Below are 18,369 nucleotides of genomic sequence, written 5' to 3'. Positions count from 1 at the left end.
CATAATACTAGATGGTCCTTGAACTGTGCTGCAAAAATGCAAGGATATTGGTAGAATCTGGCTTTCATAAAGAGGTGTTCTACCGAACCCTGTGATATATTCTTGAGTATGTGCATGTCCAAAAACTTTGAGCAAAATAAGAGGCCATCAGTAATGTGAAGCTTATGACAATAAGACATTGTCTGGCTGAAAATAAACTTTTGTAATCAAAGACAAAATTAAAACAGACCCCAAACAGAATGTATTAACTGAGGAATCTGGATTCTCTGTGCTATATTTTTTCCACATAAAAGCAACACTTGCTTGTTTTTTGTAGTTTTTATTCTTTGTTGTGAAGTGTGGGTGTTGAACTCACTGGAAAAAATGGGTTTTCTCCAAACTACCTTTGATCAACAGCATACATGGGTTTGCACCTTCTTATCTGAAAGGTCAACATTAACGGTCGAACTCCCCTCTATCGCCTCTGGATATACAGTTTTATGCAAGTCCGCCATTTTACACTGTATAATGTCCAAGTGCTATAGAAAACATGAACTATCTATAAGATGCAGCATATGTTCACAGACAGGAATACAATGAAAATAATAAGAGCCATGTAATTTGATTACATTACAGTTTACATTTATGCTAAGGCCAAGGAAGAAACTGTGAAGATGGTACCTGCTTAAAAGGACCCAGGAGATCAGGCAAAACTTTGACAGGAGAAATCAGAAGTGTGCAGTCCAGTGAAGAATTAAACTACTGGGAGTAATAATATGGGCTGATGCACTCAATATAACAGTAATGCCCTCTGAGAAGGGTAGGAAATAATTCAGTTCCTCTAGGCTGCACAGAAGCTAAATACAGTATGACAAGAAATAGTAGCAGTACTCATTATGTCTGATTGCTAATTACCCCTTTGAATGATTCAGTTATGCCTGCTACTAGATAATTAGTTTAGTAATTTATGGCTGCAGCACAAACTAGTATTTTAATTTTCACTGCACAGTTTTCACAACACCTACAGTTCAGATAATATCTCCCTTTTTATTCAGTTTCAAATCGCTTTTTTGATAGCCGATGGAGGGGAAAAATCAAGCAATACTTTCAATTTCCTAGCATAGCTTTAATGTTAAATTACGTGTTTTTATGTAATTTTATTCAAATGTAAACTATATAAATGTAGAAAACAACTTTACCTGAGCTCTTAACATGGTTTCTTTATAGATTTGGGAACTGATCCTGGAAACACTTGCACAGGAATATTTGCTGTAGTAAAGTTATTCATTGTCTCTGCTCAGACTGGAATAAAACTACTCCTGTGTATGACTGTTGCCAGGATTAGACCCCTGGGGTAAAGTAAGTTTATTTTTTGCATTGTTTTTATAATTGCACAGATATTTCTGCACTCCCCGATTATTTTGCTTACAGGGGATGATTCTTCTAGGTAAGGAAGGTACAGACTGCAATTGGTGACATTTAGAGTGCTGCTTCTAGCGTACGGGTTGGTGGGATTTAAAAGGTTCAGCAATTTTCAGGAATAGCTTTATATTTCTTATAAAATCAACTACTTCTTAGTTCACTCAAGCATGAAAGCTAATTCTAAAAGGTATTCAGAGGTATATGTTTGGTAATTCGTGAGCTGTGTTGTTTTTCTAATAAAGCTAACTCATGGTAATTTGGACTGCCAGTGGAAGATATGTGTCTGAGTACCACTGAGGATTAAGGTAATATTTTAATTATTTGTAAAATGTTTTAAACCTCAATCTCACTTCAGTGGTTTAATCAAAACACTTTTGTCATTATGTGACTTTGTGTGTGATTCATGTGACAGTTTCCTCCCATCTTGTGAACAGACCTACATATGTTTGATTCACACCATCAGTTATTATCCATAGGTTTATTTTGTTCATATTTCAAAAAGTGTAATAAAATCTTTCATATAGACAGGACACAGTCTGATTGATTTTTTTTTTCTTTTAAAAAAAAAAAAGCTTTCTATACTCTTTTTACCTGTGTCTTTGGAGAGACATACTCTGGTAGTGCCTAGGGATTAGTTAAAATGAGGCTATCTTGTGTGGAGCAGTTCATAAAGTAACAGGCAGTTTACCCAAGACACTTTCAATCTAAATGAACTAGATAAGTATAAGATTTGTTTTCAGGTGTGGAAGGGGCAGCAACTGAGTCATGGGGAAGCTGTATGGCTTGTCCAACTGGGTGTGACACAGCAGCAGCAAAGGTTGCGTGGGTAACATAACATGAGGAGTAAATGGAGGGAGGGAGCAAACAGCCAACCAAAAGAGTAAAGAAAGTCTACTCAAAATCACATATGGCTTTGCATGGCTGAAATATCTGTTTTTTTCAGAGATCTCAGCAATCTTTGGTTGCTGTTGCTCCTTCTCCTGTTGCAGTCACCTTAGCTGTAAGTAAGCTGCTGCTGCTTCACTTCAGCAGACACAGTTTTTCCTCCTGTATATCTCTCTTTTTTCCGGTGACCATTTTTCTTTCTCTACCAAGAGAACCAGATTGAACCAAACAAGTTTGTTCTTAAATTACCTATTAATCTCTGTGCTAGCTAAGGAATGGGTGTATAGAGAAATGAAAGATGGTTCTGTAGCATGCACCTCTTCTCTTTTCAAAGGGCACAACAATTTGTATGCTTCTCCTGGCCTCGGAAGAAATTGGCAAAGCTTTTCTCATCCCCAGTGATGTTATATTTCAATGGCATTTTGTTGTCCTTCGGAGGTAGATTTCAGGGCCAGCTCTCTTCTTTTGAGGAACAGCTTTCTGCACAGAGCAATGTTGGTTAACTTTCAGAGGCAATTCGGGAAAGACATCCTTGAACTTGACCTGTAAGGTCGTACTTTTCAAAGAGAGCACTGCTTTTAGAGATTTCTTCCCACAATGCCCAAGGAGCCATACACAGGGCCATGGCAGAGTCTCAAGCACAGCCACAAAACAGTCAGGACTGCTTAGTCTACGGCATGTGCCCTGCTGTGCTGTGTCCTGCGCCAACCAACATCTCATCACTGGGTGCAGCCTGCAAGCAGCACAAGGCAGGGATGGTGGAACATAACTGCCTCATTTTGGGAAGGGAAGGGAAGAGAAGGAAGGAAGGAGTTTAGCCAGATGAATGAGAGCTGTGCAGTGCCTCTCTCCTTGAAGGTCAGAAGGCAAGCCTTGGCAACCTGTAATTTTAATATAGCTCTAACCAGCAATTCTTCAAGCATGAGGTAAAGCTGGCAAAAACATGTGCTCATGCAGGATTTGTCAATGAATTCTTAATTTTTTGTGCACAGCATGTATTCTTTGTTATGTTGGGATACTTGTTCCTTTTAAGTTTTTGCTTCTCATCCCTGCTTTATCATAACCTGTGTGTCCCATGAAGCTATGCTATTCTGTCTTGTTTTTTCTTGTTGCTAGCTGTTGAATCATGAGCAAAAACTGTGGTTATAAACAAATTAATCTTAACTCATCTCAAGCTCTATTTTATTGTCTGGCCTTTTATCTATTGTGTGGATCCCTTTCTTCACCTTTATTGTATAATGGGAAAGTTCACTTGCTGTATCAACTTTTGGTCTCACGAGGTTCAATGCTTTGTGGGAGGTGAAGAGCTTGGAAGGAGAAAGTAGTGAACCAAGGGGAAATTGGTGCTGAGAAATGGAGTTGTTCATGTTTGTTGATTTCATATAAGAGACCAAATAATTTGAATGGAGACCTTGAGGTAACCTATGCAAATGAAAAACTTAATAGGAAAGTCACACTGTTCAGCTTTCACATTCACATTTATCAATCTAAGAGGTGCATTAGCAGCCTATGATTTTGTCAGCACAAGACCATTTTTATTGAAAAATGTGTGCATTTGTTGGCTGTTTCCTATTGAGTTTAGCATTTCAGAGTTCACATTCTAAAGAAAGAAGAGGTCCGTACTAAACATTGGCTTATGACAAGCCTCTTTGCAGAAGTAATTATGTGATTTTCTTGTTCAGGGACAGCAACTGAGATGCCTGGAATATCAAAGGAAGCATAGAAGTGTGTTCGAAATCATTGCATTACCATTCCTAGCACATTAACACAGTTACTGACAAATCAGTTGGGACTAGCAGGCAAATATTTAGATTATCAAAATTACTTTTTCCTTATGGGCAGCAGTGCAGATTGTTTGCAGGTACTGTATTACTGAGAAAAATATTTGGCATTATGAGTTTATCAAGCTTGCTTTATTCATGTTATTTTGTTTTCACTGCAATTCGATAATGTCCATGGCTTGTACTTGCAGTAAGCTTTCTGTCCTCTTCCTGAAGTTTACCAGCACTGGATCAATGTTCTAAAGGGCAACTCTGACAGCATTATTTCTGTGAACATCAAGCTTGTGCTTATTATAGAATGAAACTACACCCTTTATAGCCAACAGTCTAACTTTTGAAATATGTATTCTCTGACCCATTTAATAAGTGGTTCCCTACAGACTGAATGCAGTGACTCTTCTCCATTACCAGTTACACAAAGAAGAGGCTGTTCCCTGTAAGGCAAGCTGTCTCAGTGTCAGCTTGACCTTTCCAACTTTGTTTGGAGCAACAGTTTAAGTTCTTTCTACCTGGCAGAGATTTCCACTTCCAGGGTCATAACAGCCTATCTGTCTGCTCTTTCTGTTAGCTGTCTGCTGCTAGCCATGAATATTGCATGCGAATAAATGTATATGCAAGTAGTCCAATTGGAATTTTCCTTGTTGGTGTCACATTGCCAGATGAAAGCACCCAAATAGCTTGTTGCAAAACTACATCCGTTGCATATTTTCTGTGATGGGGAGGGAGAAGGTAAAGCAACTGTGGCAAGTTCTGTGTTCTGAGGATGCTGTGGGCAAAAGCAGCTTGGGAAACATGATACTGGTAGATTGGACATAAGGAAAAAATTTTTTATGACCAGGGTGGTGAGACATTGGAACAGGTTGCCCAGAGAGGTTGTGGATGTCACATCATTGGAATTGTTAAAGGTCAGGTTGGACAAGGCTTTGAGCAACCTGATCTAGTGAAAGATGACCCTGCCCATGGCACGGGGTTTGGACTAGATGATCTTTAAAGGTCCCTTCCAACCCAAAGTATTCTGTGATTCTATGATTCTATATGGATGCTCCTTCCTAGTGTCTGTAGTAGCACCTTAGAAATCTTTGATGGGCAATGAAATTTAGAGCAGCCATAAAAGTAAAGTCAAGCTGGTGCACAGAAAACCTAAGGTGGTAAAATGTCAAAACATTTAAAGATGCTTCCATACTCCTGACTCATACTTAAGGATATTGTTGATTCATTCCTGCAAAAATGTAATAGAAATGTTTTAATGTTTTATTCCACAAAAGAAAAACACAGAAACTAGTGAACTGTGATTTCTAGGACTACAGTCTTCATTTTGGGTCATGTCTATATGCTTGGTAACCCTCTTTATTATGACAAGAAATTGTTTTGTTTGCTGGTATCTCAGCTAAAAAACAATGTTCTTGATGTTTCGTATTTGGAGAATAATCATGACAATGACTCTTGAACTCATAATTCCAGGCTGGATACTACCTCCACTGGAATGGTAGCTAACCTCGTGGTTAAGCTTATCTTCAGAGGTGTTTTAATGTAATTAATTAAAAGCAGTGTTTTGCTCTAAACTGAACTGTAGGCTGCTAGTGTGGGATTATTGGATCTACTGGCCCTTCAGCTGATTTAAGTGTGCTGCACCTTGATCCGCTGGAGGTGAGTGACTGAGATACACAGACTCTGGCAGTTCTGGACATGCTCCAAAGGCAAAACTTCATAGACAACCACCATACTCTGAGACATAAAGTGATTTAGGGGCTGGTGACTCACCATACCAACACATAGGAAGTCAGAGTAAAACACCAGAGAAATGCATAACTTTGTGCATATCAGCCCCAATTCTATCATTATGAGGAACAAACTGTAATAATTAGATTAGAAGTCACTGTAACTAGACTAATAACAAGTCTTTGATTTTTCTGTACTTGTATGGATGCAAGAATTAATTATTACTCTGCAAGATATTTCTGTAGCCTACGAGTTACATGATTGTATGGTTTAGTATGCTGCCCTTGAGGTTCAGTTATAATTTGGATGCATAATTAACTATGTCTATACTGTTATACTTGCCTTGCATACACCTCTGAGCGTGGGCTTGCCTCATGGTGCCACTTTTGTGTGAACTTTGGATCATAGCTACGTTGGTGTGGAAATAAGTACCACCTACCCCTTCATTTAAGCTAAGCACTCTCTTTCCTTGTGTGCTCTCAGTGCCTTCTGACAGGGTACTATAGGAGTACTGCAGCACAAAGGAATGGTTGTTTTGTAATTTGTCTGCTTATGTTATTCTAGAGTAGACACAAGTAAGAAAGCTTTCTCAAGACTGTGTTGCTGGGCCAATATAGGCATTTGGCCAAGAGAGAAGCCAAAGAGAGAACTTTTTTAGAATGTGGGATGGAATTTTTCTACTGCAGTTTTGTGCTGAAACACATATATCATTTGTAAATCCTGTTTTCTGAGTTATGTGGCTCTGGGCCAGATCGAAAGGGTAGTCCTAAATCGGTGACTGCTTCTACAGAAAAATGTAAATTAGAGGGGAAAAAAAAAGTAGTATGATACAGACAGGCTTCAAAATTCTGTTGTTTTTTCTTTTGTCATGCTTATAGGAGGAGGTTGCACAGTAATAGATAGCAAAGTGGGTGGTTCTGAGTAACCTGTGATGAATTCCAAATTGTTTTATTTTTTGGCAGTGGCCCAATCAGATAAACATTGCCAGGGATTGTCTAAAATATCCTAATAAGTCAACTGGCATACAGAATACCTAGATTAAAAATGTTTTCAGTTCTTGTCTTGGGAAAAACCTTTGTATCAATATTCTATTGTCTTTTAGCTGTGGGAACAAAAGCCTTAATTTTATGGCCATTAAAATGTTTGCCATGAACATTTAGGGCTGAGAAATTTTTTTCACAGTCAGAAATTTCACTGAATTTTAATTTCCTCCTGTTGAGTTTAGATGCAAACACTGTAGTGAAAGGTAAACACAGCCAGTAAATGGCGTTAAAGTGATCCTGGTTGGTCATGTGGCTGCTGGAGCAAGAGGGAAAAACAAAACTGTATACAGAGAGGAGAGTGTGACCCTCTGTCCTGGCTGACTGGAGCTCAGAAAGCCTCTGGGGACCATTGCCATGTGTTTTGCGGTTGACTTGCTGTTGCTTTATGGATAATAAACAAGCCCCAAGGAGAGATCTCTCAAAGGATTACAGCTTGGAGCCTTGTGCCGCTTCCCTTGCTGTTGCGAGTGCCCACCAGCATGCAGCAGCAGCACCAGAACTGCCCTTGTGGTCCCACTCGGCACGTGGAGAGCTTCTCACCCCAGTGGCTAATCAGGGAGTAGGGAAAACCAATTAGGCTGAAGGATCAGGGCCTGAGGAGGAATCGGGTCAGAGATAAAGATAAGAGAGAGGTGTAAGAAAAAATGGCAGTGTTCTGTGTAATCCTGCAGAACAGGGATGCTTCAGCCTCAGAGGCCTATCTAAGATGCCCACTTACATGTCTTCAAAATTGAATTAATGTATGTGCCCTCTTCGTTCAGCTAAATTGTTCTCTTTATTATCTCAAAAGACTGTTTACATTTGCAGTACCTTTGTTCCGTAATATGCTGAAAATAGTTGGAAAGAGCTGATAACAGCGAAAGCTTCTGAGGTGAGGGCTACCGAGGCATTTTTGAATTCACCAGTGGGCAATGGAGTCATCCAGCCTTTCATGCTGTCTCAGCTCTTCTTGGGAATCAGGCAGGTCTGTTTTAATGAGTATTTCAGGATCATGTAAAAGGCAGTGAAAAGAAACACGTAAAATTAGTTGATGTTGTTGTTACATCCGTAACAGAATACACTTTCTGCATATCATGTAATCTTAGAGTGGTAACAGAGATGGTTTTAACATTGAGTCAAAGATTTTATTTTCTAAGCACAACTCTTAAGGGCATTTGTTTTTCAATGTCAATTACTCTAAGAATGTAAAATGGAATGATGATTCCTTTATATGATTAATATTTCCAACTTGCTTTTGTTCAACCTGCATTATTCTTCATTATATTTTTACTTGTAGCACTATCTCTACAATATTCATTTAATTTAGATCAGTGAATACAAGTTATCTATGTTTTCAAACAAAATATCTCAGTAAGTCAGTCTGTCAGCAGACCAGTCTTTTGGAAAAATGAAAGGTGCAGTGGAAACAGAATCTACATTTATATTTATTACATCTTTATTGCACACAGTTTATAGCCAGTGATATTTGTGTGTGTGTGTGTCTGTGTCTGTGTGTGTGTAAGAGAGAGAGAGAGAGAGAGAGAGAGAAACTACTATGCAGTGACATTTTGTTAAAAGCATTTAAAAAAATACAAAAAGGAAGGAATGGTTTGGAATTTAACTAAACTGGAATTATTTTAAATTACTAAGAATTAGAGTGAATTCAGCTGGAAGTATATTTTGATTTGACATTTGATTTTGGGTATTAGGACTGTTTGTTCCCTCTTCATCTACATCGTGGAAGGGAGCAAAAGGAGAGAACTGGCAAAAAATGGAAAGTAATGTAAAAAATAAAGAAGGAAAAAGGGTAGTAAAGTCACTATTTATTTTATTCCATGGTAAAGGTTCTGTAAGCAAGCACTAGTATAAAGGAACTTCAATCAGAAGTTAAAGATCAGCCAGTCTGCAGAAAGGGTGCCAGTCACAGGGAGCAAACCTGGAAAAAAGCTAGGGAGTTTACACTAAATTTAAAATTCTTGTCCTCTGAATCCCAAGCAGAGGGTGTGCTCCCAGCTGCGGTAATGCGTAGTCCTTCTGTCGAGGACTGGGAGCATCTGGGGTACAGGTTTTATATCATGTGCTGTGGACATGTCTGTGCTCGGTGTGTTCCTATGCCCTGGATGCCCACCTTAACTGTGCCCATGGCTGGAACTGTAAATATGGTGATTCTCGAAAGCAGAGGTCTGTACCGCTCCAGTTTTAAGTTTCTTTTTATGCAATAATTGCAGCGCCCGTTCTGTCATTTTGGGGGGATTTAATGACCCAGCATGGAACCACTTAGACTGTATTTTATGCAGTAAATGGTTCTCTCTGTGATTTTCTAATCCAGACAGAAGAAACCAACCTGCTGAACTATGGATACCAGTGATGCCCTTCACCTGAGCTCGTTGTACTGACAAGCAGGGCAAAGCTGGGCCTTTTCTGTTACCAACTTCAAGTCTGGTGGATTTCCATTCTGAAATACGTTAGAAGATTGTTGTTACAGACTTTCTATTTCATCATCAACAAATTAATTTAATGTCTGAAGACTCCTGTGAATAGAGGGTTTTTTTCATCTGCTCTGATTGATGGTCAGTGTCTCTGTCATCCAGTTTCCATTGGCATAAGGTTCTGATACAGGACTGAGGATTGCTCTGAGACCGTGGTTGGATTTTAAATGGTAATACCTCTCTGTGGCCTTCAGGCAAGGACTTTGAATGGCTACTTCTTTCCACTAGTGTCCAATTAGCGATGCAAAGTACAATGGTGGAATCTGTGCCCAGGAAAGTTTTTACATGTTTTGTTCTTTCATTCACATGTTAAAAGAAAATGCTATCCCCTTCAAAGGTGACACACTGAAAATGGATTCACTTATCAAGTGTCTCTCTACAAGAATGCAGAATTTTGCCTGTGTAGGTGCATTTAATCTTATACATCTTTTATTTCTGAAACTCCCAAAAGAGCAGAGTTTAATTTCTGCAAATATATTCCCAAAGCGAAGACAGGAAGACAGCTTTCTTATTAGAAAAATCCACACACTTGTATTCATCTCAAAATATTGATATAAAGGTATCTGAAAAATGTAGGCACAACATTATTTGTAGCAAGGCTCTACTTTGGACATTGATTACTGCACATTAACTGCCAGTTTCTAAGCAAATAACAATGAGACATTTACAATGTAAACTTAAACAAGCAAGTCTGGAATTTAACTGATGGCTTTAAGATGAACACTGTATAAAAAGAGATACATGGAATAAAATCTTAATTGATTATTTCTAGTAGAGTTATAGCCGGTATTTGAGAGGTGTTCACCTACATCACCTCTCCCCATAAAGGAGCTTTAAGTTATAGATCTTCTAACTCTGTGGTTTTGTTTTAATTTAATGCAGAATTTCAGGCAGAATTTGCCCTGCTTATTGCTTTTGGATATAATTCTCCAGACACTAAATCAAAAGTATTTCAGACTTTGACAGAGTCAAAGACATTTCAGTTAATACTTCTGACATTGCAAGCTTTTCTAATTTTCTAATATACATTCTGATTGATTATTGTATGCTTCTATACTTATATTTACAAAAAAACACATGCACACACATGCGCACATGACTTACTGCATTAGAGATTCACTAGAATTTAACCTTCTATTTAAAACAAGCCAACAGGAAAATAAAAACACAACTACTTTCATTCTACGTGTAGGAAAACCGAACTTGAACACATAACCTTGTGACCCAATACAGAAAATAAATAAAATAAATATGTTCTAAAATAGTCCTGGAGCTTTTAAGACAATTTATCATTTCTGTGGTTTGACTTCTGACTTTTTGACTATTTTGTGGTGACTTTGCTATTTTAACTGTATCATATTGAGACAGAATTCTGGAGAAAATGGTTAAAAGTCTGGATTAGTCTCTTTGAAGATTACTGTTCTTCCATCTTAAAATAAAGATTTCTTTGAAGTTAATTTTAAAATATACAACAAATTAGCAGCAAATACATGTATTTATCTCAGTAGTGAAACAGAATATTTTCCTCCATTGTTGTATTTAAGTAAACTTCTGGAGAGTTTGAAGGTTGCCTCCTGGTTAATACTGTGTACCAGTTGTAACAATCGCCCTACTACTCTAGTACTTTGTCCATAACTGAGGTTGGGCAACATGTCATCCTCCTACCTGTATAGGTCCATTGCACAAAATATCAGCCTGGGACTTGGGTTGCATCTTGTTCCATTTACGTTTATAAACAGCTGAGTCTTCCTGAGTGGAGCAATTTTCTTTATATCTCAATTCTTCTTAGCGGTATCTGTTTAGGGGGAACCATCTTTACCAAAATGGAAAGTAAAATATGTCAAATATTAACTGCAATTCACAATTGCAATTTTCTCACTGTTTTCTTTTCCCTAGAGAATCAGATATGATGGTAATGAGTAATCTTAAAAATAAAATGTACCAGTTTTATTCTTTTTTACAGGACTTTCCTTCTTTTATTCTAATTAACACTTCTCTAAGGCATCTAACTTATCAAAAGGTATGAATGTAGAGAATCAATAACAGTCTTTCAAATACGTCCTACCATAGGTTATGGGAACTCCAGAGATACAGATATGTAACCGTTTTTCTCCCTTTTCTACAATAGAAAAATAATTTATTCTGTTGACTGCATGTATAGACATTGTTCTGAACGAATTAAAGAAAAATTATGTCCAGTGCACTCAACTCTGTACCCTTAATTGGAGAATGAACATGGATTGTCTTTGCTCTAAATAGATTATGAAAAACTCCATTTGAAAGTAAAGCTTTTAATGCCAATTTTTATATTTTTTATTTTCAAATTAATTTCACAGTTTATTCATACAGATTATACATTTCTACTTTGAACTGCTAATTGTCTCTCTCTTTTCTGGTTTTGGGCCAAACAAACCCAAATAGTCCACATTTATAAATTACATGTGTCAAAGTTATAGATCCATCCTACAATATATACTGCATAGACTTAAAAGTAATTGTGTTCTTATCTGCAGGGTGGTCTTCTTTTACAGAATTTGACAATAATGAAATCAGTTGATCCCTGTAATCCTGATAGCTATCTCTGAGAAGATGATACCACTCTTTACAAAAATACAATCTGAAGCTTGTGACAGACCAGCTTTTATATAGAAGAGAAACTAAAGTCAAAGTATATGGCAAACATAGGTTGCAAAAACTTCATTGGTTAGAGTATTTTAGTGTGTGTATATAACCAAATGTGTATATTTAATATATATATATTTAGTATGTATATATCTGTAACCAAACTTTGTTGGTTATAGTTTCTTAGTTGCAGTAATTCAGGAATGTTTCTTTACTTTGGAAAACACCTTTGGAAAAAGCTAATATGTTAGCATGGCAGCTCTAACGACTTCATAATACCAGGACTCCACAATGAAATGCAAATCAAACCTCTCTCATATTTTTATGGAAATAGGACTGCATGCCTGTGTCTACTCACCTGGTCTGGTGACCCAGGTGAAGCTCCACTGTGTAGCTGCACTCAAGGGGGAGCAAGGCATTAAAAAGCAAAATGCTTTTCCTTCTCTGCCATATGTTTATGGTTCTCTCTTCTTGACAGCTTTTCTGTTATTCCTCTAAGCAATTCAAGTAAATAAACTGGCAGTTTTCTGGTTCACCCCATGGGACCACCGTTATGCTCAAAGAAAGGCATTTTCCTTCTGAGTTTGCCTGTCCTCAGGGACAATCTGAGTTATCTCATATTGGTTTTGATTCTTATCCAGGCATTTTTTGAGTGTGTGCATCAATGTGTGGCCACTTTGGAAGCCATTTCTATGTCCAGTCTTGCGACAAGGGTAATACTGCTCTGACAGAAGGTCTCTGACAGGGCTGTCCAGGGTACTGAGCAATGTCTCATGGCTTGCTGGTGCTCCCTAGTTCTCCTGCCAAACGTGCAGAGTTCAATGAGAGCCTGGTCTACGGTTCAGAATCAGAACCATTGTAGCCATGCAATAAATGTGAGCATGACTAGAGAAAACATTCATTAAAAAATGAGTTTTGAGCACAAGAGTGCTGCAAAATCTCTGTCCTACCACTGGAGATAAGTATTAGCAGAATTGGATAGGTAGTTATTCAAGATAAGGGACACAGGTGATGATCTGATGTATTTATGTCAGATGACTGTGGGAAGTTTTTCCTTTTGATGTGTGTGTATATGTGGTGGTGCTGGGAAATTACTGTTTTAAGGTCAGTATTTTTGCACTTTAAAAAAAAAAAAGCAAAAAAAAAAAAAAGCTGTTTAGAGGTTTGACACCCTTTCCTGAAGTTAATATATATCCTAAATAAGAATGTGTATTTTTGGGTGAGGAGTATGAAGAGGGGAGTGTTGAGCTAGCAAGAGAGATTAAAGGGGGAAAAAAAATAAATTAAAAAAGAAATAGAGAAGTATTTCTTTTTCCACAGGCTGTTAGAGAAGCAGGGAGTGATGGAGTGGGTGTTGAAGAAAAGCATCAAATTGGCAGAATAGAAGCTAATCAGGCAGGAAGGAGAAGATTATGGATGATTAGGGACCTAGGCAAAAGCTGCTTATGTTGCTGGAGAAGGGGGCTAGAGAGCAGATGTGGCCTATAAATGGCCACTTCTTTAACGCTCCTATTTGACACAAAGCAGCAAGACTGTAGGTGCACTGGATAGAAGAGCAAGTCACAATGGCGTGCGCATGAAACAGCTATGGGAGGGAAGTGAGCCGAGTGCTGTTGGAAGGAGTGGAGGTGGGGGATGCTCCAGGCCTGTGTGGAGCAGGGAGCTGCTTTGAGTAGCACTCTAAAAAGCAGCAGCTCTGGCCGAGCTGCCTGTCTTGCCTGTGGCAGAGCCATGCAAAAGCAGCCTGGTGACAGCTTCTCTTTCTGAGAGTCAGGAAATACGGAGGAGGTTGCAAATCTGGGGGGGACATTCCTCCCTGTCCCACCTACTCTGCTAGCAGTGGGTGTAGCAAACCAGACTCCACGTCTCGCACTGTACTTTTCTGCCTTGCTGCATCTTCAGCTTCTTTTCTGTCTCAGGACAGCAGCAGCAAGGTCTGTCCCCAAGGCAGAAAAATTCAATGTTGCCTTGCTCTGGGTCTTGCAGAATGAAAAGATGGGGGGAAAACCAGATTTGGTGCAAGATATAGCATGGGAAAGGGTTGAAAAGGGAGCTGTAAGACTGGAGACAGAATCATTGTCAAATGAGCAATAGCCCTATTTTGGGACTGAGAAGAAATGTACGATTCAGGGGGAACATTTTGACTCTCCTAGGCTAAATATTCCACTCTTTTCCTTAAATCCTTCAAATGCAAGTTTGACTGTGCTGTTTGCTTTGAAAGCTCAGAAGGAAATTGATAAACTTATTTTACTAGAGTTATTTTACAAGAGTTAAATGTATGGTTTCTAATTTGTGTGTGGTGAGACCTCAGTTATAGGCTACTTGTCACAGAGGAACAGAAATTATTAGCAACTATGAGGTACTGACATCTGTTTCTTAAACATTCTTTAAACAGATGAATCAAGAGTATTAATTTAATAATTAATCTTTTTGCTGTCTCACATCTTTTAAAAAACATCCCCTTGTGTCTTCATTGCAAGCAAGGCTAATTTTCTGCTGAAAAACCTGTTTTTTGGCCATCGGTATTCTTCTTCCTCCTTTCTCAACAAAATTAACCTGGGCTTAAAGATTTCAATGGAACTTTATATAGTTTTTAAGCCTTGCTTATTACAGCTTTAGATCAAGTCGAAAGCGAAGGCAAGAGCACATCTGTTGTGAGTGGGCACAAGTGAAAGTAGTCATTCAACACTTAGCTATCAGCAAAAGAAATAAGGCATGAGGTAAAGTCAAAATTTTCCATAGTTCACAATTCTGTTGCAAAATCAAATGGTTATGGCTTTTTTTTCTGAAATTATACTCTGCTTGCCTTCCTATTTAATGTAAGTTATGTTCCTGACATGTTCCTCATTTTTTTTCCCAGTAACTCTTCAAATTGTCATTTCCTTTGATCTTTTTATGGTATATCAGCAATATTACAATGAATCACAGTTCTCGCCAATCATCTCACCTTTGGCTTGTGTTCAATAGCCTGCTTTTCCAAGTCTGAAAGTTATTTCATGTTCTTTTTCTTTGCTTCTAATTCAACACACATTGTGTATAATTGCAGGGTAGAGTGATGATTACTCTCCAAAGAATTACAATCAAACTTGGCTTGTTAGTGTATAAAGCTCTGGCTGTTAATCACAATCATTTAAGCAGTAGCTAACCCTCACTAAAACACAGATGGCATGTTGTTAGCATTTCAAGCTCCCCAACTCAGACATTGTTGATGTATCCCAGAGAGGACTTTGTTATGCTTTTCAATACTGCTTCTCTTCTGTAACACTGAACAGTATCTGCTGGGTTTGATACCCTCTCAGACACTTAGGATGAACACATGAATACTGTACAGCTGTAGCAGCTCATGCAAATAAAAATGCATAATTTTTTTTTCCACTGAAAATGAAGAATTTAACCATACAACCCAGAATGAATACAAAAAGGAAGTCTATGAAAGAAAAAAAAATATAAACAGGAAGTTGTCTTGATTAAAACTAGTAAGTAAGTTAAAATATGTGCATATTTGACTTAAGAAAACCTTGGCAAGCTTGATCAGTAATGGTAATTTGAGAAAGTCCCATGTTTGCTGACTGAGAGTCCTAAGGTCTGGTGATTTTCAACAAGCCATAAAATAAATAGATAACTATTTTTTCAAGTGCTGCTGACCTAAATAAAAACTCAAACACTGTATATCAAAGAGCAGAACAAATCATAACATCAGTGCCAAGCCCCTAAGCAAGGATTTTTAATAAGAATGATGAAATGCTTGATACAATATGACAATCCACTTTATAAAATCTTGTATTTCTTCAAAAACATGTGTTTTGCAAAGGTCTAAAATGACTACATGCAGAAAAGTTGAATTCCCACACTGTAGAAAAAGATTCTCTGAAAGGCCAGGATACAGTGATGTGAGCAAAAAACAGAAGACAGACTAAGATTCTTGCTACTACACAGACTCAGGACATGTTTGTCTGTCACCCTGTCTCCTTTCAAAAGCTTCCCTATCAGTAAAATAAAGATTAAAAATGCCTTATTCATAAGATACCTTTGGGAATTGAGTTGCAGTTTTGAAAAAAATCTATTGTTTTAGATAAACTCTGGGGAATAGAAAAAATCACGGTTCTTGACTGAAGAATTTATTATTTAACTGGAACTAACTGTGCATGACTTTTCATGAGTATGCATCAAGTTAAGAGTTCAGAGGTCTGGGTATATGTGTTCCAGTGCTGCCAGAGTATGTGAGCATTTGCACCTTGTATCTCCCAGGGTGCTGTGAAAGGGGTAGGCTTCACCGAGGAGCACAATCATGGAGATATCCCTACTTGAAGACTCAGCCATGTATTAGGTCATGGCAGGAGAAGTTTTGTTTCTGAAATTAATAAAGCTTTTCTCCTTACCTTGTACCAAGGTTGTTGTTTTGTCTACATAGAAGTCATTCCATGGTGAAATATGGCTTTATCAAATCAGAATTTCAGAAAAAAAGTATGATTATTATATTCTCTTTGACACGTAGTTTGATAAGAGGCAACTAGTCTCTGCCCATGCTCAACTTCCTTCCACCACCTGCATCCTTTGTGTATCCTTCCCTAGAGACCACTGCTTAGTTTGAGCGGGCAGAGGAGAGATTTGAACTGGCATCTAGACCTAGATGTATCTTTGTTGTTGACCAGACACATTTTCTAGTAGGTGGCATCTCTGCTACAAGAGTGGGAGAAATTGAAATTTTCATGATTAACTCCTTTAGAACTTAAAATTTCAGAGACATCATTCACTTAGCACAAAATGTAGTGAAGCTTAAGGTAAACTGGATTTCCAGAGCAGTCATTCTGTGTTCTTATTAGCCATTCTCCAAAATATTGTTCATATCAATGAAATTCTTTACCAAGTTTTAATTAAAGTATTTTATAAAGACCCATCTAAGTAATTTCTTTGCAAAGATTTCAAAATCAGATGCCATCTTCTACTTTTCTTTCGTCTTTAAGTTTTGGATAAATGTGACTTGTCCATAGTGTATGGACAAGCACTGAAAGAAATGTTTGCCAGCTCTGTAATTGTGTAGTTATTTGGGTTTGCTACATAGGCACAAAAACTTGCTCTCTTTTTGTTCTGGAGTGCTATGTATGCAGCAAAAAGTCACATTTACCGAGAAGCTGTGGTTCCTGGTCCTGTATCTTATGATTCTTCAATGGCAGTGGAATAGGTTAAAAAGTTGTCACAGAGGCCTTACTGATGAAATCCACATTCCAGCCATGTTACATATATGGTTCAGGGACTTTTGTCTCAATACAGCTGCACAGTACAATGCACACAAACATCCTTCTGTTGTTTCCCAGAGCTGATATGCTTTCAGATTATTCTTTATAGCACTGAGCATCAGAAGTACACCTTTATTTAATTTCAAATAAGGTGTAGTACCCACATAGTTACCTACAAAGAATATACTCCATGTCATATATAGCTGCTTTTCCACCTGCCACAGGCTTATCGTTTCTCTGTTGTGCTCAATGTTCATCTTGATTTCTTTGATCTGAAATAAGGGGTGATTTGAATATAATAGGATTTTAATCCAGCATCCTCATACCACTCAGGACAAAGGTATGGCTTGTCTTACCTCAGCAATCAGGGAACTGAAATTTTGAGACAAATTCTGACCTTCTTGCATCATGGGTTTCTGCATCAAACACCTTGAAATTGAGTTTATTTGTACAGCAGCAAGTTTAATGTCAAGTGCTCAGATGAAAATTGAATTAATTTGTTGCTTTCATTAATTGACCTCCTTTAATTTTCAAACTTTACATGTTTGTTTAATCTTAATACCTTTTGATTTATTCATGAAATGTTGCTCTTCTGCACTTTGTAATAATATCTGTCTATTCAAGCATTTTCAATGTAATATTCTCCATCCCAATTTTTTAATGAGGTTTCTTATGTACGTATTTTTTAAATAAAAATCATGGAGGTTCTTTTTTATTCATTAACTGAATATTAGAAACCATGGCTGGTTAGGAAAATCTCATCAATTTAAGGTTCCAGAATAGGTCACCAAGTGTCATTCCAATAAAAATGAAATTTGCATGCAATGCTTCATTTGCAAGGAGTGCTTGTTTATCTTCTCTGGCATTTATTACAGTGATCAAGCAACTGAAATAATCTGCATATTATGCAAACCAGTCCTTTTCCCAGGAAAGTTTTCAGGCTTTTTATATTGAGAAAAGAATTTATGCAAGGGCTTGTTGTAAGATAGCATGAGAAAAGAATTGGATCTTGTCACAAGAAATTCTTGTTATTGTCATTGCAGGTGACTAACCTATTTTGGGAAATTAAAGGTTCTCATATTATGGGTTACATCTTAGAAATGTTTTATTGTGAGTGTTCTTAGCAGCATGAAAGATTCCTCTGTTTGCTTCCTGCCTAATTGGGTTATTGCCCATTCTACCAGTGTAACCACAAAGATGACTAAAAGAATTG

The 18,369-nt window shown here is 37.7% G+C and overlaps 1 protein-coding gene across 10 annotated transcripts in view; it reads left to right on the top strand.

Moving 5' to 3' along the window:
• The window catches only part of RALYL (RALY RNA binding protein like), a 422,905-nt gene that overhangs the window by 154,996 nt on the left and 249,540 nt on the right, over positions 1 to 18,369 (top strand). The window contains exon 1 of one of the 10 annotated variants that reach the window (XM_076329477.1): positions 9,360 to 9,378. The exons of 8 other annotated variants lie outside the window; for them this stretch is intronic. The gene's annotated coding sequence lies outside the window, so the exon portion shown is untranslated. Of the gene's footprint in view, positions 1 to 9,359; positions 9,379 to 9,680; positions 9,700 to 18,369 lie in introns of those variants that run through there. One more of the 10 variants, XM_076329483.1, reaches the window with a different exon arrangement.

The sequence above is a fragment of the Aptenodytes patagonicus genome, chromosome 2 (genome assembly GCF_965638725.1).
Source record: "Aptenodytes patagonicus chromosome 2, bAptPat1.pri.cur, whole genome shotgun sequence".
NCBI classification, from domain to species: Eukaryota; Metazoa; Chordata; class Aves; order Sphenisciformes; family Spheniscidae; genus Aptenodytes; species Aptenodytes patagonicus.
This window is presented reverse-complemented; position numbering and strand designations above follow the sequence as displayed.